The sequence below is a fragment of the Equus asinus genome, chromosome 6 (genome assembly GCF_041296235.1).
Source record: "Equus asinus isolate D_3611 breed Donkey chromosome 6, EquAss-T2T_v2, whole genome shotgun sequence".
Taxonomy (NCBI): Eukaryota; Metazoa; Chordata; class Mammalia; order Perissodactyla; family Equidae; genus Equus; species Equus asinus.
In genome coordinates, this window is record NC_091795.1 from 70,558,669 (window position 1) to 70,580,001 (window position 21,333).

A 21,333-nucleotide genomic window follows, 5' to 3' on the forward strand; every position below is an offset into this window, starting at 1 on the left:
AGCAATCTTGAACGGTTACTCGCCTGTCACGTGCTGCCCTCTGGGCTCCTGTTTCCAAAGGAAAGGACTAGCTGGTGTGAGTCTTAAGGACGCGTCTTAGTTGCTAGTTGCCTCGCCAATTCCCTCAAAGGGAGCCAAATGCAGCCAGAGCCTGGTCCCCCCACATCCCTTTGTTTTTTCTTTGCTGCATTTCCCCCAGCCTAGAAAAAATTGCAGATCAAGTTGATTACATTCTGGCCCTGTTGTACCTCCTCCTCACGCGCAAGGTTAAAATAGTTGACTCAATAACGTGCATAATAATCTGAGGAACATTGAGCTATATGTCAAAGACACCCTGTACATTTCTGCAAAGAATGTTTAAATACAAAAGCCAAGCACTGACCAATAAATAGCAGAAGGGTAAAATATTTAATACTTTGATGGTTCAGTGGGCCTCTCATTCTGCTAAAGCAGTGGTTCTCAGACAAGCTCACCTCTGGATCACTGGAAGGGCTTGTCAAAACACAGGTTGCTGGCCCCGCCCCTAAAGTTTCTGCTACTTTAGGTCTGGGATCAAGTGGAGTATTTGCATTTCTAACAAGTTCCCAGGTGATGTATATGCTGCTGGTCCAGGGACACCTGCTTTGAGAACCACTGGTTTTTTAACAGCTAAAGAAATTTATGTAGAAAGAGAGAATAAGAACAAAAACCACACAGACACAAAAGGTACTGGCTGAAAACCTGGCCTCAGGGCAGTTACAAATGGAGGGCCTCTGAACACTTCATTGCCCTTTGCCTGGCAGGTCACCCTCTCCCAGAACCATCCAAGGTCAAGGAGAAATGGCTTTTCCAAAAAGGGTGCCCTGGGATTCATAGCCTTTCCCCTTCTTGGCTCCTACATTGCCCCACCCATACGGCTATGCATCCAACCTCTTGGTGCACAGCTAAGTGACGATGAACGTCAGGGTGCAGTACCTCTAAGACTATGAGATTTGGAGATGAGAAGCCTTAATTTGTGTTAACCAAAGTACTACCGAGTTATTTGTAAACCTTTCTACTTTCCTGCTCCTTTCTACTCCTCCAACCCCGACTTTGAGTCTAGTATCTTCTAAAGCTGACTTTAAAAGCCAGTGTTTCTCTGCGAACAACCTTCCCCTCCTTTTCCCCAAGAACACATGCACTTCTCCCTGGAAACTGAGTTATTGCTTTTGTTGTTAATTTCATAGATGAGTCAAGATAATTTTCTGCTTGGGCCCCAAGTCTACCCTTCGATTTCACTCCAATATCATTCTCCCATAGGCTCCAACAGCCTCAGCTCCCTTTCATGAGATTTCCTGAGTTGGACTCTGCCATCATTTCCCCACTCTGAGGTTATAGCATCAGGCTCAGCTCCTCCGGAGAATTCTCATTCCTCCCCCAGCAAACTGCCTCTCAACTGCCGTGGCCTACTTTAGACCACTTTGCAGTGTAAGGAAGTCTCTTTCACCCCTGGGGATGATGTCTTACTTTCTAGGCAGTAACTTCACTCAAATGCAACCCCTCCCCCCGATCTCTCCCCTAGGCTAGATTGAAAATTTGGTGGAGGGAGGAGGGGTGAAGGAAGGGGGTAGGAGGATGGGAGAGATGATCATTTGCTAATGAAATATTCACCATGAGGGAAATCAGATTCTTATTCTCTTTCATTTACACTTTAAAAAAATGCAATTTGGTGTTGTTTTTATTTGAGGTGAAGTTCCTTAATTGGTTTTGTATTTATGGTCTCTAAAGGTCTTCATTGGGCTCCGGCCATCACTGCTGAACCATCAAATCTGTGACTACAGCCTGTATTTTAGTGAGAAAAACTTATGCATTGCTTAGCAGGCTGTTTTAGTTTTATACTGGTTCAAATATTTGTTGGCGCAAAGAATGAATTACGCTCATGTGCTTCCATGGGCCTCAGCTGAGCTGTGGAATGAAAGTCATAATAACAATATCACACCTCATGGAGATGTCACTTCGGAAAATATCTTAAACTAAAAATAGATTTTTTGAGGTAGAAAAAAGGTAAAATCTACAAAACTGTTTTGACCTCCACAGAGAAAACCTCAATGCCTGCTCCCCTTACTCATGTACAAAGACAGTAATTTTCTCCTGGAGGAAAATGACATAAGTTATATGACAGGACCTGCATGACCCAGGAAACTCAATGCAAGTGCTCTCAGTCATTCTTTTCCTAACCCACAGCTTTTCTGGGATTGGATGTTGGGGTCTTTGGTGAGGCTCAAGGATGGAGCTGTGCTATTTCTTACCTCGGATCACACAGAACGATTGTTAGGACTCACTCAGGAAGCAACCGTTGAAGCTGGGGCAGCAGAGTCTGGCTTGGGATGTGATTTAAGGACAAAGGTCTCTGTGCCATCTGAGCAAATACCAAGAACTAGTCACTGCTCCATGCCATTCACGGCTCACATCTGGGGGTTAAGAAATCCAAACTCAGAGCCAAGATGTCATTGTGGCTAGACATGAATGCTGTCATTGACAGATGCTGCAGCCAAGTGTGGAAACCCAACCAGCAGCTAACCAAACACAACAGAGTCACTCAAAATGCAGGGGCCACCCTCTTCCTCTCCAGACCTCCTGCTCTCAACGGTCCTTTCTAGGGGTCACCTGGATGATCCTCTCTGGGAAGTCCGAATTAGGACCACTGCCGAAACATTGGAGTGATGCGTGGTGGAGACCCCTCAGCCCTTTGCCACACAGAGCGGTCAGCCCCAGTCAAGCCTCCAGGATTTGGGTCATGCTTGCTCAAGTTGCTCCATTGGAAATGGCAGAGTGAGGTCACTGCAGGTTGGGTGCATGCCTTCCCCACTCCCAGGCCCACCAATGGGGGTCAATGACCACTACTCCCAATAAAGAATAAAGTCTGAGAAGAATAGACTGCATTCTGGAAATAAAACTCCTTATAAAATTCACACACACACACACACACACACACACACACACACACTGGAATACTACTCAGGCATAAAAAAGGACAAAATAGTCCCATTTGTAACAACATGGATGGACCTTGAGGGCATGATGTTAAATGAAATTAGCCAGACAGAGAAAGACAAACACCACATGATTTCACTCATATGTGGAAGAAAAACAAACTCATGGACAAAGAGAAGAGATTTGTGGTTACCAGAGTGTAAGGGGTTGGGGGCGTGGGTGAAAGGGGTAAGGGGGCACCTATATATGGTGATGGATAAAAGTTAGATTATTGGTGGTAAACACGATACAGTCTCTACAGAAACTGATAAATAATAACATACACCTGAAATTACACAATCTTATAAATCATTACGACCTCAGTCAAATAACTGAAAAAAAAAATTTCCACCTCATTCCCAACTCAAGGAGCGGGGTGATTTCTGTGTTCCCAACCAGGAAAGTTAAAGGCAAAGGAAAAGTTGGGGAATCACTTCCTTAAAGGTATTTACAGCAAAAATAATTCTTCATCCCTTTCCGGTGGAGCTCTTGGCCCTGAGTTGTTTATCTTCCCGAGTCTGTGACATGTGTGTGCTCAAGCTCCCCTCTACAGTAGGGTGTATGCCTGGGAAATCAAGGAGTAAAGAGTTGTTCTGGAGACCACAAAGGAAGCAATCCAAATGATTGTGGGATGGGTCATTATGCTTGTCTTTCTTTTCTGGGGGGCAATTGAGGCTGTTTGGCAGGAGGGTGTTGCCTGAGGTCCCACAGCACAAATGCAGCTGCATAGAAGGCCTGCACCGCCTCTGAGGGAGGACGCGTGCTGGGCCTGCCAAGCTTCCCTTCCCAAGCCCACAGAAAGGGCTGAATTCTCGTGTGCACAGGAGGCCTGTGGGAGCCCATGAAATGTGCTTCTGGCCAGAGGAATGTGTTGCTCTTAATAATAACAGACATTTATTGAGCACTTACTATATGCTAGGCACTGTTCTAAGCACTTGACGTGCATTAACTTAATGAACAACCCTGTGAGGCAGGTACTATTATTGTCATCCCCATTTTACGGATGAGAAAACTGAGGCACAGAGAGGCTAAGTAATTTGCTCGAGGTCACTTTTGTAGGAGGTGCCAGAGCTATGATCTGAACCCAAGCAGGCCTGACTCCAGAGCCAGTGCTCCTCATTTCCACATTCTGAAGTCTCAAGCCCTTCACCATTTGTCTGGGTATTAAGGACAACTATTGGTCTAGTACCTTGTATACGCCTAAGTAGGTTCATGTACACGATCACGTCTGATTTCTTTCTACAACCCTAGGAGGTAGGTAGATTGGATAACATTGTCCCCATCAGATGCTGAGGAGACTGAAGCAGCGGGCAAGCACCTTTCTCAAGCCCCCCTTACTCATTAGCAATAAACTACTCAGGGCTCCTGATTTTGAAGAACTGTTTGCTCCATTGACCCACCAGGAGTGAATCCTATGTGTTGGATTAGGACCAGCAGTCACGCCCAACACCGAACTCAGGGTGTCAGGTGATTTACGACCCAGGCCTTCCCCTCATGACCTGCTTGCAGAACAGAATGGAGTAATCGCCTCTAGGTGCTTTTGGGTTGCAAAGACAAGACAGGCCTGGCTCTCTGTAGGTGACGGATGTTGATCATAAAGCCAGAGAGAAAGTGAGAGCCATGGAAAGCCATCTCAGCAGTAGCACGGCTGTGCTTTGTCCCAGCGCTCCTGGAGCTGCCCCGTGGGAGTGCCTTGAAGAGGAATAACAGCCAGTCCTTGTTTAGAGGACTCTGTCTTCCTGTGGTTGCTCCAGCATGTTCTCTGTGAGAACCTTATATTCATCCTCTTGGCACAAGAAGATCTGAGGAGCAGGTCACCATCAACGGAGGGCCCCTTTTGGATAGAGTAGCTACCCCAACTTCTCTGTTGGCTAGCCTCATTTGGTCCAGTGTGTGGATTGCTTTTTGCCTGGGCATCTTCTCTGTTCCAGGCGGTCCTGGGCAGGGTTGCAAGGCTGCTTTCATTCAGCACACAGGACACCATCCAGAATAGCATCATCAAAAGAGCCCCCTGGGGCCCTTTCCTCAGACAGAGGCTAAGAGCTTGCCAGGCAGTAACCATCAATGGCTTGCTAAACACAAAAGTAGAGCTAGAAGAGACCTTAGAAACCACCTTTTAATTTTATTGAAAGGTCAAGTTTAGTGAGTTGAGACATTTGCTCAGGGCCATTGGAACCGTTTGTGGCAGAGCTGACGGCAGAGCCCGGCTCCCGACTCTAGGTCCAGCACACTTCCTACCGTTCCCAGGAGACGTCAAGGAGGAGTCTGCCATCTGTTCTGCTGGATGCTTCCTAAGTGCTGCCCAGTAGTTAAAAAAAAAAAAGCAGGACTTTCTTGGGTACCAACATTTCCATATTTTCTCTCCCTACCAAATTCTTGCAGTCTAATTTGATGCAGACTCCACATAGAAGGGGCGAGAAGACACGAGGAAACCCCACACAACAGAGCCAGGAATCCATCTGCAAGAGGGAGTGATGTGGGACAGATCGAGCAGGTGGGCAGGTATCAGACACCACGTGCCTTCGAGCCAGCGGCACTGCTGCCCGGGCTTCTTGGCACCGTGTGCCACTCCCTGCCCCCCAGAGGGAGGATTCAGCCAGAGGGCACACTAGAACCTGTTAGGCATGGAACACCAAGTAAACAGCCCCTAGGAATTTCTCTTACTTGAATTTCAGCTCATTTACTTGGAGCATCTGCCCCTGGTTGGGGACAGGGTGAGTGGGGGTGGGGAAGGCTAAGATTATAATGTCCTTCTGCCTAAAGGAGGCCACATGATCTAGAGGCGCAGTGGTTCCCAAACACTGTTCCCAGGATGCTTGCTGGGGATATTCCCAGGACAGAGGGACTGAGGAGGGAGCTCATTCACTGCACCCTCACACCCACTGCCCCCAGAGACTCAGCTTCAAGCTGCTTTAAACAGTGGATTCTGCCTAAACTTTGTTTCAGGTGAAGATTCTATTGCTAAAACTTTTGAGAAGCACTGATCTGGTGGGAAGACATGGGATGGAGGAGAGCAAGGTTTTAGGCTCACGTCCGCCACCGTCTTTGCAGTGAACTTCATCAAGGCTGCTCATTCCTTGAGCCAGATCTCGGTCATTTCCACTTCGAGGAAGGCTCCCCGGGGCTCTGTCCTCTCTTCCCCCACGGAAAGGGGGTCAGGGTAACAGCCAGGCAGGCTGCCCTTCCTTGGAAATGTTCTCAGTCTCCTACCCATGCTCTCAGGCCAGCCCCACGGCTCACTGCCCTCTCCAGGATCCCCCACTGCCTGCCGTCTCATCCCCAAAGTCGTTCTCAGATGAGCTCAAAGGTGTGACAGTAACTGAAAAGACAAAAAGGATGATTAAAGATCAAGGTGTTATTATCACATGGATTGACAAGGAAGAAGAAAGACTGGGGTGGGGGGCAGGGCAGGAAGGGAGAGGAGGGATTCCGAGCCTGTAAACACTTTCAGGGCTGCTTATAGCAATTAACATTTACTGTCTAGTCAAACCAGCTTCACGGATTCCGTAGAAAGGAATGCAGAGAGTCGGAGGCAGCTCCTGCTGGCTCTGGTTAGGTAAAGTACGGCTAATTAGAATGGGATGGGAAGCCAGAAAAGACATAATTACTCATCTGATTCCAAATGAGCCTCGTTGAACCAATGGGAAGCTTGCCGCGGTGACACACCCTGCTGGAAAGGTCAGAATCATCGGATGAAAAGTGCAGGCGGATCAGGAGTGCACGCTGACATTCGACCGAGGACTGACAGGGCGCCACAAAAAGGACGGGCACCTTTGCTGACTGCTGAATTCCCAAACACAAGCTTGTCTCCAAATTCCATGACGAGCAAAATGCTCCAGCCCCCGGAGTGCCTGCTCGCCGTTCTGTGCTGCTATCTATTAAAGGAAAGATGGCTTTTCACAGCAACACTCCTTGTGTCGTAGGTGTTCAGGTGCGGGGAACTTAAGTGGTTTGGGGAGTAATGACGATGACGGAGAAGATAAAGATCAAGAGGGAAAAATAACAAGATTATAAACAGATGAACAAATCTGGATTTTTTAAAAGTGGTTTTTGGAGAATACCTATTCTCCAAAAATAGAGGTTATGGAAGAAAAAAACAGGCCTAACCTTTCCATTAAGATTCTTAGGAACAGATGGATTTCAGCCCAAGGGGATGAGAGCATAGTAATTCAATTCCCTTGTCCCCACGACTAAAAATAAGGATGATTAAAGAATGGAATCTTAGCTCCCTGTCATCCCAGACACCCAAGCCTTGTCCCTGGACTTGTGAATTGAGCAAGCACGCACACTGGAGAAAAATAATTGCCTTTATAAATATTTTGACTATCTACCCATTATTAAGGCAGTAACGTTGAGGACCAGAAAGTCACTATTGGATCCCCACTGGGTCCTTCTCTGGCCAACCGCTTTCTGAGTGGGTCAGAGTACATGCCTGGAATGACTCCTGAGTAATCTGCCCTCTCTGAGACCATCTGTCCACGTGTCCCTGTATCTTCTGTAGCTGGTGGCGAGTTGCACGTCCTCCAGAATTTCTCAGGCTGGATCTCCAAATGCCTTCTGCACTGTTTGGAATGTCATCCTCATCTCACAGCCTGTTCTCTCCAACCAGGGAATTCTTGCATGGTGTTCACTGCGTTTACATTAGGCGCTCATATTGCCGCAGCTGTGAGAGGAGATCGAGCCATGGACAGGTGAAGCTGTCACTTCAATGACTTCCAGACGCGGCAAAAAAATTCCAGCAAACAGCAGAACCCAAAGAATGTCTCCGTTATGGAGGCCAGTCAGTGGGACACATGAGTCTTTGGAGACAAGGCTCAAAGATTTCTGAACAGGGTCAAGGCCAGTACTATGGCCAAATGGCACAGTGAAAGACTGCCTGAGACTGGGAGAAAGAAACGGAGGGATACAAATACATCTTGAAACGTTCTGAACCAGCCCAGTGAAAGACAGGTTTAATACTAGCTCATGATTGTGTGTGCGTGTGTGGCATTTAAACTACTTTTGGGATCCCCCTATACTAAATTCTTTGACACTTTGAAATTACAGCGCGTATAGGGTATAAATTGCTCGGCGTTCTCCTTGCCTTCTGTTAGAGTTGTACAGTTTATGACAGTCTTTGGCCCTTGTGGGTTGGCTGTAACCAAACTGCACAGAATCCCATGAAGAGTAAGGATGTATTTATTTAACTCTTCCAGAACCCCACACAGGGACACACACACAGACTCACCCACCGCAGGACCTTATTATCTGTGTTGAACCAATATTTCCACTGCCCTGGGAAAAAGAAAGAGATGAGGTGTTAATGGTAACTGTATTTACCTGAGTTGGTACAGACTTTTTTCAGGGTTTGCCTCTGGCACTGGAAACTGGGAAATCAAACTTAAAAGGGAAGAGAAAGACAAGTCACCCTGTCATCTAGAAATCTCAGGAGATAGGCAGCACACAGTGAGCTTGTATTACTGGTATCTTCAAGGCTTCCTCTTGGCTCCAGTCATCCTAGAGGACCCTGGAGAGCAGGATTCCTTCCTACCCACACCATAAACCTGAGACACCTATAGGCAGGCTGACCCCAGGAGAGAGTGAGTTCCTACACATGGCCACGGAGGACCACGAGTTGGAAAACAAGGATGCTCATCAGATATGGTGTGGTGGAAAAAGCCTGATTTAGAATCTAGGCTCCACCACCTACGAGCTTTGTAATCTTGCCCATGTACCTTAAACTCTCTGGGCATCAGTTTCCTCATGTGGTGCAATGATCAGAATTGTCTACAGTGACCACAGGTGCTTATTCTAGGTTGCTTGGACATTGAGCCTCCTAGGACTGGGTGGGAGATTCCCACCTTCTCCCAGTAGGAGGTGCTGCATCTCAACTTACTCCCTGGGCCCAGTGATTCTTTCCCTGACAGCAGGGTCTGTAATGTCCATGGACCCCAAGGTCTGGGCAGTTGGCATTTTCAGACAACTATGAACAGTTGGCAAATCCAGACTGCCTGACACCACTGTCACGTTCGTTCTTAGACTTGTACTATGTGAGGAAAGAATGACGGTTGGGGTGGGAGCTCCATTACCGCACAGACCCACAATGCGGCCCAGCAGCTCCCAGGCCCCGCTCATCTCTCTGTGGGAGGAGGGTGGATTGGAGGGACTGCTGCCTTCACTTATCTTGTAGATCCTTACTTGATTTCTTTGCCCTTTCCCCGATATAGCATATTCCTTAGCCCATGCCCGTGACATTGTGGACTGTGTCTTGGACCCTGGTAGTAGGGTGCAATCTTGCATGACATCTTGTTTGCAGAAATGGAGTTAATAGCATTCAACTTAAAGGACTGTGGTAAAAGTTCATTTGACAAGCCAGGCCCAGAGGCAACAGCCTGAATAAAGGCACGAAGTTGTGCCTGGGCTTGGCACATTCAGGAAATTTAAAAGTTGAGATAGTTGCCAACAATGAAATGAATATCAAGAGGTTTCACCTAAAAAACTTTATTGAATGAAACTTGCTTCATTCTCCTGTTTCCTACCTGCCCCTTATAGGCACCTGGGTTCATGACTCCTGTAGGACACAATCTGGTTCCCTAATTAATCACTTATGTTAAATAGAGTTGGCTCTATGAACACTGTGACAGAAGTGCCTGCCCCAGGACCTGAGATATATGGTTACATGTGTGGCGCTGGTGGTGTGGATTGTGGTGGTAAAATGAGAGAAGGGATGTGGACACATAAAACATGCGGCTTCTTCCAGCCCATCCCAGCGCTCTACAGCCAGCCCAGCAGGCCCTGAGCCCTGAGAGGAGAGAGCACTTCTAGCTTCTTGAGGTCCCTCTCCCAACTATACCGTACCCAGAAGCCAAACTTTCCAAGGATTAGCCCTTCTCTCTGCTCCAGAGGCACAAGGAAGATTAATACTAAAGCATCTGTTCAAGCCTCCCCTACCCTGGGGGGTCTTCAGCTGCCAGTTGAAACCACCAAAATCCTGGGAGAGCACTGTCTGCAACAAACCTGGGGATTCCTCAGAAACCGCCGGTGACTGCAGCCCCCACACTGGCTCTGGGTGCCAGGAACAAAAGTCCAGAGGGGCACCATAGCTGAAAATGTCACATCTCTTGTCCAATTATGGATTGGGTTTTTTTTTTTTTTGTCTTTGAATTTGCCCCAGAATGAACAATTATAGTGAATGTCATTTATTTATTTAGAACAGTTTTACTGAGACATAATTCACGTATTATAGAATTCAACCATTTAAAGTACAAGTCAATGTTTTTTGACATATTACAATATTAATTTTAAAGAATTATGGCAAAGTATGTCACATAAAATTTGCCTCTTTAACCATTTTTAAGTGTAAATTCAGTGGCATTGATAGCATTCACAATGTTGTGCAACCGTCCTCACTATTTTGGACACTTTTTCGTGATCCCAAACAGAAATTCTGTTGTTGTTAAGCAGTAACTTCCCACTTCCTTCTCTTCTGAACCTCTGGTAACCTCTAATCTACTTCCTATCTCCATGAATTTGCCCATTCTAGATATTTCATCTAAGTGGAATCATGCATTTGTTCTTTTGTGTCTGGCTTATTTCATTTAGCTTAACGTTTTCAAGATTCATCCATGTTGTATCAGAAGTTCACTGTAGGTATCAGAACTTCGTTCCTTTTTAAGGCTGAATAATATTCCATTGAACAAGTAGACCACATTTTGTTTATCTAATTGTCTGTTGGGGCGTCCTTGGGTTGTTTCCACCTTTTGGCTATTGTGAATAAGGCTGCAATGAACATTGGTGTGCAAGCATCTGTTTGAGTCCCTGCCTTCAGCTCCTTTGGGTGTATGATCCCTGGAAGTGAAACACCATCCACTTTTCACTTCCTCCCCCATCCTGGCTGCTCACACCAAGCCAGAAAATTAACTCTGATCCTAAAAATAGAGCTTGAGATGTTCTAGGGCAAGCTGACTGCAGCATCACCACTTAGGAGCACCTGTGTGAGTCCTTTGTCCCTTCAAAACCACAAATGATGTCGCTCCTTCTGTTTGCAAATATCGAAGCCCCCTTGGAGGGCAGTGGGTGGGAGGTCAGACACCCTCAAGGGGGCTCCTGCTGCTTCCCTCCTTCCTAAAGGAGCAAACAGCCCATAGTTCCTGAGGGGAATGGCCCCTTTAGGGGGAAGGAGAGAGAAAATTGGCGTATTGAGCTTTCTCAGAGGCCCAGGCACTGGGGTGGGGGCTGTATACCTGTCTGCTCACTTAATCCTCTGGAGTATCGTCCCATTTTGTAGATCAGGAAACTGGTTCAGAGAATGTAGCTCACAGACTCAAAGACTTGGTGGCAGAAACTGAAAATGCAAGAAGTAGAAAACCCGAGCAGATGATGCTTCCTGAAAGAGGAAGCCACAAAATGCTATGGGCATTCAGGACATGGAGAGACCCCCTGCTTGGGGTTCAGGGCAGTTTCTCTAGAGAAGTTGGGTGGTGAAGGATAATTTTATTTCCACAGGAAGACAGGGCGGGGAGAAGGGCAGAGGGAAGAGATGCTGTTGAACAATATGGAAACTGGTTTGGAATCCTTTTCTGTTATTCCTGGTGAAATCTCAAAGTCCAGACACTGCTATCCTGGACTACAGCGCTGCAGGGGCTTTCCTAGGCAGCCGGTTCCAAAGTGGAGCTTAGAGAGCAGGATGTTTTCTAGGGAGTGCCAGTGGGGTCAACACCTGTGGAAGGGAGGGGACGGCAAAGGAAGGGAGCAGGAGTGGCCAGAGAGGGAAACTGGACTGCAGTGCCCACTGGTGAAGGCGGACCCTTCGCTTGTCCCAGGTGGGCCGAAGGACCCTTGCTTTTCTCTCCCCCGTCGCTCAGTCATTGATGTGGGCTGCTTTTGGAAGGAGGTGTGACCTTGGGTGAGGCAGTAATTTTTAACCAAGATAATCCTCAAGGAGGGTTGCCAGCTGAGACCTGTCAGCTGACAACCTTCCCAGCTTCTGGGGGAATCAGCTTTCCATTCCCAAAGGGGGATCTGGTGGCATATTATAGGGTCCCCATGTACTGACTCCCCGAGGGTCTCCCTGCCATATTGTGCACTCAAGGCTGAGGACTGTCAGACCCCTTGGGCCTCCTGTCTCCTCTTCTAGGTGATCGTTTGGAAAAAAATCAGCTTGAATGTGTTCAGCAGTTCCTATGTCCAATATCTTTGATATTAGACAGGAAGACATATGTAGAAGTTCTTATTCATTAGTTTATTTGATTAAGAAGAATATGGTTATTAATCCAAAATGCAAAAATTTAAATATCTATTTAAAATATATTTGAAAATACAGTAATGCATCCTGATATTATTATTACTTTTAAATGGATCCCCAAGGAAAATGTTAAGACCCCTGTAACCTTTCCCAGCAAAACGAGCAAAGCCCCAGCCCGCTGGGGATTCAGGGACGGGAGTGGTTTTTATTTCAATGGAGAAAAGCAAAGGCAGCAGCTGTCTGCGCTGCAGCCCTGCTCCAGCTGCTCATGTCTCTCCATTGTCTCTGGACTTTCTCACTTCAGTGTGAGCAGTTAACTCTTAAAGAGTTGGGGGGCTCAATAAGTCAGTGGCCACCTCCTACACGTTCAGGGGAATGATCAAAGTGGGTCTTTGATAACATTCCTATATCTTTTTTTGCAAATAACAATTAAAATTGACTTAAACAAAAAAAGAGAAGATATTGGCTTATCTACCTGAAAAGCCCAGATGGCTTCAGCAAATGCTGACTCCAGGGGTTCAAAAATGTCATCAGATCCCAGCTTCTCTCTGTATCTCAGCTTAGCCTTGTCTCAATTGGCTCCATTCTCAGACAGGATTTCTCTTGCAGTGGAAGAGGGATGTAGCAGCTCCAGATTTTTCAGGTTCATGTTCAGTGGGGAAGAGCAAGCCTCTTTTCCAGGAGTTTGGGCAAAAGCCCTGAGGTTTGATCAGCTTAAACAGCCCTAAGTCATGTTTCTGTCTGAGCCAATTACTGTGGCCAGGAGAATGAGATTTGCCCATTGTCATGTGCTGCATCCCTGGAATCAGGGATAGACTTCCTTTCTTCTCTCCTTAAACATATGGACTGACCCAATTCAAATTAGCGGCTATCGCCAGAAGAAGAGTGCGGCAGACACAGTTGGCTGTTGTGGTGGGTTTATGGGGTTGGAACTCAATATCTTCCATCCTTCTGGTGTGCCTTCCTATATCGCAGAGGATTGAGAGGTAACAATTACATCTCCCAGACTCTCTTGCATCTATAATTTCTGCTGTGACTTGATTCTGCTCTCCTGTGAATCTTGGACCACTGAATTGAGGTGGGGCCAAGATTCTGCCAGCAAATTTGGTTGGATAGGTGTTTGATTTTTCTGTAGTAGCCAGAGTGGAGATCTCGATGTCCAGTCCCTGGCCTCATGGGTGTCAAGAGTGTTGGATGGGCCATCTGTTGAGCTGGTGTGGACCACAGCAGACACCATATAGTCAAGGAGCTGGCAGAAGTACCCATGGTTCCTGGTCATGGCTGTGGCCATGTGTAGTTCCAGAGCCTTTGGCTTTCTGAGCACAGACCAGGCAGTAGCTTACTTGGTGGCCCACTTTTGCAGGGTGACTTTAGGACTCTTTCTTGAACACTCAACCCAGAGTCTGCTTCTTCAGCCCCCACGACAATTTTGTTGGCCAATTAATACCCTGAAACAAATTCTTGCTGCCTCATTTAGTGAGCATGAACTCCATTCTCTGCACCCCAACCCCAGCCCTATAGCTGTCTCCTCTGCACCACCCCCTCACACTCTTGTACCCCACTTCTTCCTTGCAGGCAATGCCCCCTTCCACTTGAGAAGCTGAACATGTTTTCCAGCATCATTTGCAGCTGAATCTATGTTGGGCATGTGTGTGTGAGGAGGGGAGCATTCCTGGATGAGTTTTCTGCCCTAATGAAAGGAGACATTTAAGAAAAATTTTCCCTCCTGCTTGTGGATGTGGTTGGGAGAGAGTGTGCTGTGTGGCCCTGAGGCAGCCCTTGCCAACTGATGTGCCACGAAATGAACAAATCTTGGAACTAGTAATTGTATGATAATTTTCTTTCTTTCTTTCTTTCTTTCTTTCTTTCTTTATTTTTTGGTGAGGAAGATTCACCCTGAGCTAACATCCTTTGCCAATCTTCCCTTTTTCTTTTGCTTGAGGGAAATTAGCCCTGAGCTAACATCTGTGCCAATCTTCCTCTATTTTTCGTATGTGGGATGCCTCCGCAGTATGGCTGATGAGTGGAGTAGGTCTGTGCCCAGGATCCGAACCAGTGAAGGCCGCCAAAGCACAGTGTGTAGAACTTTAACCACTAGGCCACAGGGCCTGCTCCATATGATAATTTTCTATTGTTTAAGCCACTTTCAGCTGGGTTGTGTGGTTACCTGCAGCTGGAAGTATCCTAAATATCAGGACACTTCCAGCTGCAGGTAACCACATAAAGAGAGACAGAGACAGAGAGAGACAGAGAAAGAGAGACAGAGAGAGACAGAGAGAGAGAGAGAGACAGAGAAGAGAGATGGAGGGGGTGGAAATTCTAATTCTAATGTCCCTTCTGGAATTAATGTCCCTACACCTTTGGGTGTAGGCCGGAAGCCGCAGTCTTCACTTTTGGGAAGATTCAGACATTAATCTTTTGGCTTCTTTTGTGCTGAGGACACCAAGCTTGGCACAAGGGAGGTGTTGGGACTCCTTTGCTGGTTGACCCTGGTGGTGCCACCTCATCCCTCCCATCCTCAATTACATTTCATGAAATAGAATAGCTCGTATACATCCTTTCCCAGGGCTTCTTTTGCCTATTTTTATGTGATCTCCATAAAAAATCTTCAAGGTAGTAGGGCAAATATTATTTGTCCTGTATTTCTAATGAGAAAACTAGGACATAGACTTGAATTGCTTGGCCAATCTCACACAGCTAATTAAGGGAGGCACAGATTTTGTGACCCCTGTTCTAGTTTCATTTCTGCTACACCATTATCACTGCCTCTAAACTTTGGCAAACTGATTTGTTAAAAAAAAACAAAAACATTTCAGCACCTAGCAGGGAAACAGCCCATGGGTTCACCCTCTTCGTCCCTGAAGGGCAAAGGACCCTATGAAGTTGAGGCTTCATCCTTTGTAGGGAGATCTCATTGGTCTCTAGGGGACCACATCATATTTTCTCAGCCTTTTGTGCTCAGTAAGGCAGGTGACCTTTTGCAAAACTGCTGTTTGGCTCATGGTCGGCTGGGAACAGAAACTTGGAGCCTACTCCGGAAGGGGAGTTTTGGGTAAGTGTGGGAATGCTCCAGGCAGAGCAATAAGGAGCATTTCACAGATGTGTGAGCCTGGAGCCAGCTGGGGCTGGAACTCACAGAGGAGGGACTAGGGGGTGGCTCCAGATCCCGTCTGGCTCCAGGGACTCTGAGTGGGCATTGGCGACCTTCATTCCAGCCTCTTCCACATGACTCAGCTGCCCTCTCTGCTTCTTTCTGCCTTGCCATTGGCTTCCTTGCTGTTTCTCTCCCTGACTGCTCCCTCTTGCCTTTGGCCATTCACGACCTGTTTGGCCTCCTGTAAATCACCAGGCAAAAAGGACATTCAACAGAGCAGAGGGGAAACAGCTATAGGTGAAAAACGAAACTCTTGGTGAGACCCAACTGAGTGAGGCTGCTTCACAAACTGCTGTCATTGCCATGAAAGAGGCTGAGCAGCCCAGCCTTAGGTTCTGGGTCACTGCCAGGCAGAGCTACCTCACGCCAGTCAGTTGTGGTGGAGGGGATGGCAAAAGCACAGGGTCAGACGGTCTAACACCAGGATCCTGGGCCTGGCGATTTGCCAGGGAGCAGTGTCCATCCATAGAAAGGGTTGAGGAGGGTAGGAGCTGTGAAGCTTGTCTACCAGAATCCCCTTCCTAAGTTCATATCCCGATAATCTCTCTGGTATTGAACCTGAAGTGAGTTTGCTCACCCATTGCGCAGCAAGCCAATCTCCGACACTGGGGGTAGTGGAAGAAAGTAGGAGTTTTATTATTGCACAGTGCTGAGCAAGGAGAGAGGTCAGCTAACACTGAAATCCCAAACTCGCTGAAAAGCTAAAAGGAAGGGTTTTTATTTGGGGTTTTAGGTAGGGGTGGGGGAGCATATGGCCTTGCTGATCAGCAGCTTTTCCATCAGCCTGTATCTCTTTGTGGGGAGGAGATAATGAATCCAGGTGCTTATCCTTGGCGGTATCTGTCTCCATGGAGGATAGTGGATTCTGGAGCTAGGAAGCCAGGAGTAAGCAGAGAAAGAGTGTTTGGTTTTAATCTTATATATGCTGGGTTTAATGTGGGGAAACTGATATCAGAGTTGATGTCGTCCCCTCAATAGTGGAATTTCCTGGGCAGCTCTGCCTTTGCCAGACTCATGAATGAACTTTGAGGATGGGTTTTGCTTCTGGGGACCATTGCCCTGGGTCACAGTTGAGTATGATGCACCTTCTCCACTCTGGGCCTTGCTTCATTCTCCTTTATGTCCACTGGGCCTAGCTATAAGAGGGCCTGGTACACAGAAGCCAAACGTTTGGGAATTTTATGGGTGATCACATTGTGGTTCTAATTTTGTTTGTTTGAAAGGAAACAAATCAAAAGGAGGATTTAAAAGATTTCCTAAGTTTCCTTCTAAATCACTCCAAACCTTTTCCAGCTCCTGACAGCTCCACATTCAACATTTTCTTCCTGGCCTCTAAAACTCTAAGTTCTTGGGCTTAGCTTTGAATGATGGGCCAGTATGTGGCTGAGCATAAAGACCACGAAGGATACCCACTTCCCTTCCAACATTGGCCCCACAAAGTCAAAAGAGGCTACAAACAAACCTTGGACCCAAATGAACATGAAACCTAATAGGGTTTGGCCACTGGATGGAATTAGACTATTTTTAGATGAACTATTTTAATACTATCCCCACTTGCTTTGCATTCATATTTTTAATACTTCTCTGAAACTTCCATTTGTTAATAGTCTGTCTCATTTAATTCTAAACTGCTGCTAAAGGTGTGACAGGAGCACCTGCCCTCTATTGTGGGACCAACTACTGATTCATAGACCAGCTCTCGTGCTGTCGATGGATATTAGTGTGCAGTTTTAGCTTGCTAATCAACTTGGCTAAACTTCCTGTTTTATACAGCCATGCTTGACACTAAGTCCAGAAGTAGAATTAAGGTGGAGATATTGGTGCTCAATAAATGCTTTTTTGTTTCCTCCCCAAAGCCCCAGTGCATGGTTGCATATTCTAGTTGTTCTATGTGAGCTGCCGCCACAGCATGGCAACTGACAGACTCGTGGCATAGTTCCGCTAATGGGAAACAAACCTGGGCCACTGAAGCAGTGAGAGCATTAAAATTTAACAACTAGGCCATCAGGGCTGGCTCAATAAATGCTTTTTGAATGAGTAAATAAATGACTAAGAAAAAAGAAAAGTAGCTTTCGTTTAGGTCTTCTATGGCACCTTGTCTCCCCTCTCTGGACTCTCGTTTCCTCCATTGGTGGCCTCTACCCTTGGACACCACAGTGTCCTTACAGTGCCCCCTAGCTATCTCCTGTCTCCCTGGTTTGGCACACCATCCAGGCCTGCCCTCCAGGATTCTCTTTTCAAATGGGCTTCTGGAGAAAGGAATGGCTAACTCAAAGGAAGGAATCTTCTAATGGTAGACTTCTAGACATTGGCAAACTGGTCAGAGCACCATATTTGGCAGGGTTCGGGTGGGGTGGGGAATGGCATGCAAACTTTTCTGGGATCCTAGCTCTATGAGGCTGGCCCTGGATATCTGAAACCCAAATAGCTAGTGGATGCAATGATACTTGTTAAGCAAAGGGAAAAGTACTTTTGCGGATGGGTAAATCTGAGACCCGGAGAGCTGTCCCTCGTGGAGAGTGGGTAGAAGAACCAGAAGAGATCAAGGCATTAGATTCCAAGTTAGATTATGGGGATGACTGCAAAATTTAAAAGCACATGTTCTAGGACTCATGTGCCCACGTGAGGGCTATCCTATAATGAGGGCAGATCACCTGCTTCGGTGATTCTACCATGATTTTTTTTTTAAACAACAACCTGCAATTGAAAGTTGCCTTCAAGTCAGTGTGGAAGATACACAAGAAAAATACTCTCTTAAATTTTCGTTAAAGAAATAAAAAGGGGAGGTGTTCTTACCATGCTGATGAGCCTGAGTCATTACTCTTTGCAACAAGTAAGTTTTTAAAAAACCAGCTTTATCGAGGTATGATTGACATACAATAAACCGCGCATATTTAAGTGAACATTTTGATGGGTTTTGGCACATGTGTACATTCATGAAACATCCCCACCATCATGATAATAAACACATCCGTCACCTCCAAAGTGTCCTTGTGCCCCTTAGTATTCCGTCCCTCCTCTGCTGTGTCCTACCCCATGTCCTAGGCAACCACTGATCTGTTTGGAGCAAAGGACATTTCTAAAAATTAAATTTTTCCTAAAAAGATGAGGATTTTCTAGCTCTGGGAATATGGGCACAAAGGGAAGTCCCCAAAAGAAGTCCAAAGTAGTTCCCAGCAGTGGCAGCCTTTTGGAATAAATGTCTAGCTTCCAAGGAAGGGATAATATTCATTTAGATATATAAATCCTGATATGGCTTTTGGAGAATTAACTACATTACTTTATGTCTTATCTTGTATTTTATGATATTCTGTAGTAGGAATCTACTAATTCAAATTAATTGGCCAGTTCTATAATTACTGTTTTAAAACTACTACTTAGCAACTTTTACAATTATTATCTGTGAAAGTAATAATCATTGTCTATATTATAATGATGACGTTTGAAGAATTCCAAATAGCCTACAAAACCTAGTTTTCATCTTCTCACTCTGTCTCCTATGAGGGAATAACTCCCTTTCCTCCTAAACTTGTTTCTTCTGCCCCAGTATCGAATCCGTCACCAATTCCTGCCAATCCTATCCTCGCCACAGCCCTCAGTTTCATCCCATTCTTTCCTTGTCTTCTGTCAATCCCTTAGGACAGGTCATCTGCATTTCTCACCTGGATTACTCTGGACCGGTCAGCCTCTTCAGCCTCTTCATCAATTCTCCTGCTGTCAGTCTTTCCCTCTTTTCATCCTCTGTGTGTCAATGGAATCTTCATAAAAGGCAGATCTGATCACACAGTTCAAATACCAAAATCTGTGAGTCTATGTTGTGGCTCCTATCTACCTCTCTAGAGCCTTCCCTCCCACTTCCTGCACCTCCTCCAACCCATCCTGCTTTTTTGGCTGGAACCAGGAAAGATTTTTAAGGTCACAGAGAGTAGAGTGGCATCCACAGTTCTGCCCAATTCTATTCCAGTTTCTTGAGACTCATCTTCCAATCGTAGCAAACAGCTTGAGGACCCCTGAGCACACCATCCTCTCTCCTACCTCTGTGTCATGATGTCCGCCACTTCCTCTCCTTTGCAATTCCCCCTTCTTTCCTATTCCAGGAAAACTTTCACATTGTGCCCTCCCTCCTTTACAACGCTCCCACTCCCACCACAGCCCTGACCGTGTGGATAGCAATTCTTTGATTGGTCCCTAATCTCGAGGGCAGGAATCATCTGTACCTTTCATTATCCCTGCACTCAGCACTTGTGCTTGTGGATGGAATGAACCAACGCAACTTGTCTAATTCCTAAATCAACATCTAAAAACCTCTGGGACAGTGTCACTGCTGAGGAGGATTGAACGATCAGAAATCATTGGTCCTTGGTGGAAAGTATTTTTAGCCCGACGTTTACAAATGCTATTCACTTATTGTTTTTTTCTCTGCCAGGAAGTCCCTTCTCCCAGGGAGTGACAGGCCTCACTCCCTTACTTCCTTCAGGTCTCTGTATCCTGAGGGGCCAGGCCTTCCTCAATCATTCCCTATAAAGTAGTAACGACCCACCCCCAGCAATCCCTATTCTCCCACATCCTGCTTTTTCCCCTCCTTTGTACTTATCACCATCTGACATACCGTATACTTCCTTGCGTATTTGTTTACTATCTGTTTATTTGTTACCATTACAATGCAAACCCCATAAGGGCAGGGATTTTTCCATTTTGTTCTCTGCTGCATCCCTAGTGTCTGGAGAGTGCCTGCCACACAGTAGGTGCTTTTAAACATGTGTTGAATGAATGACTATGCACAGAGAACGGTGTGTGTCATTGGAGGACAGTGCTATGCACTTCAGTTTCAAGACAATAGAACGAATTAAACCATAGCCTGCATGCCAGCTGTGGTCATGGGGATGGTTTAGAGAGTTCCAAGAATGAAAATGGCCTCTCTCAGCCTCAGGTAATATAAAAAATATATGTAAAAAATGGTTCTTACCCTGTATCCGGAATACTAATAATGTATGTAAAGAAATAAGATCAGAGCAGACAAAGAAAAATAAATTCTAATAAATCAGAGAAAAAGAGAAAGAGAGAGAGAGAGATGCTCGACCACTCCGACCTTTTGATGCTAGCAGCAGATCTTTGGTGTTTGTGCTAAATTCTGTAAAACCAACTGCACTGACCTATGAGAAAAAGCCAATGGCAAAGACAGGCTGAAAGCTGGGATTTTATTATAAGAAGCAACCCCAAGGGTTAAAGAGGATTTCACTGCGATTCAGCTCAGTCTCGCGGGAGCTTTGAGCAGGCGATTTGTGGGCCTGGGTCTTGGCTTCACCCCCAGCCGGCCCCAGGGCCCAGGGCTGGTCCCTTCCTTCTTCTGGGCCTTGGCTGCTGCCCGCAGGAGAGTGAGGGAGTCGATGAAACTGATTTCCAAGGTCTCATCCACCTATAAATTTCTACGATTCTGCGTTTTGACAGGGTTTTCAATTTGTCCTCATTAATGCAGAAATTCAATTAACCAGGACATTAAATTCCTTGAGCATTCTGGTTAATTGGATCTTGACTAAAATAGCCCCGCATTTTGTTTACTGCATTAAAAAAACCTCAAAGTATTTTTTTGCATCATTTTACATCTTTGGGGAATGTAAAAGCATTTAACTGTAGCAGCTAGAGGTTTGGCCACAAGTTATTCCTTAAAGCAGAGTTTCCAAACATTTTTGACAGTAATCCAGGGTTCAAAAAGAATAGACCTTTATATCACACACACACACAGAGAAATAAAAATTTTGCAAAACAATACTTAATCTTACCGTATGATGGTGGAGTGTGATATTTTCTATTCTATTCAGAAATGCTAGTCAACATACTAATTGATTTCATGCTCCCCAGTTTGAAAAGCTCAGCCTTAGAGTTCTACAGGCCTCTACCTGCCCCTCATGGAGCTTTTTGGGGTGTCTGCTGGTAATAAAATGCCCGAGACATCCCAGGGCTGCCA

General features: G+C 46.1%; 1 long non-coding RNA gene across 1 annotated transcript in view; it reads right to left on the reverse strand.

Moving 5' to 3' along the window:
• Nucleotides 1-19,394, reverse strand: part of LOC139045543 (uncharacterized) — a 36,644-nt gene extending 17,250 nt beyond the window's left edge. The window contains exons 1-3 of the long non-coding RNA XR_011504092.1: nt 19,031-19,394; nt 8,219-13,662; nt 24-200 (exon numbers count right to left, since the gene is read on the reverse strand). This is a non-coding gene — a long non-coding RNA (uncharacterized lncRNA). The remainder of the gene's footprint in view (nt 1-23; nt 201-8,218; nt 13,663-19,030) is intronic.
• Between the last annotated feature and the right edge of the window lie 1,939 nt (nt 19,395-21,333).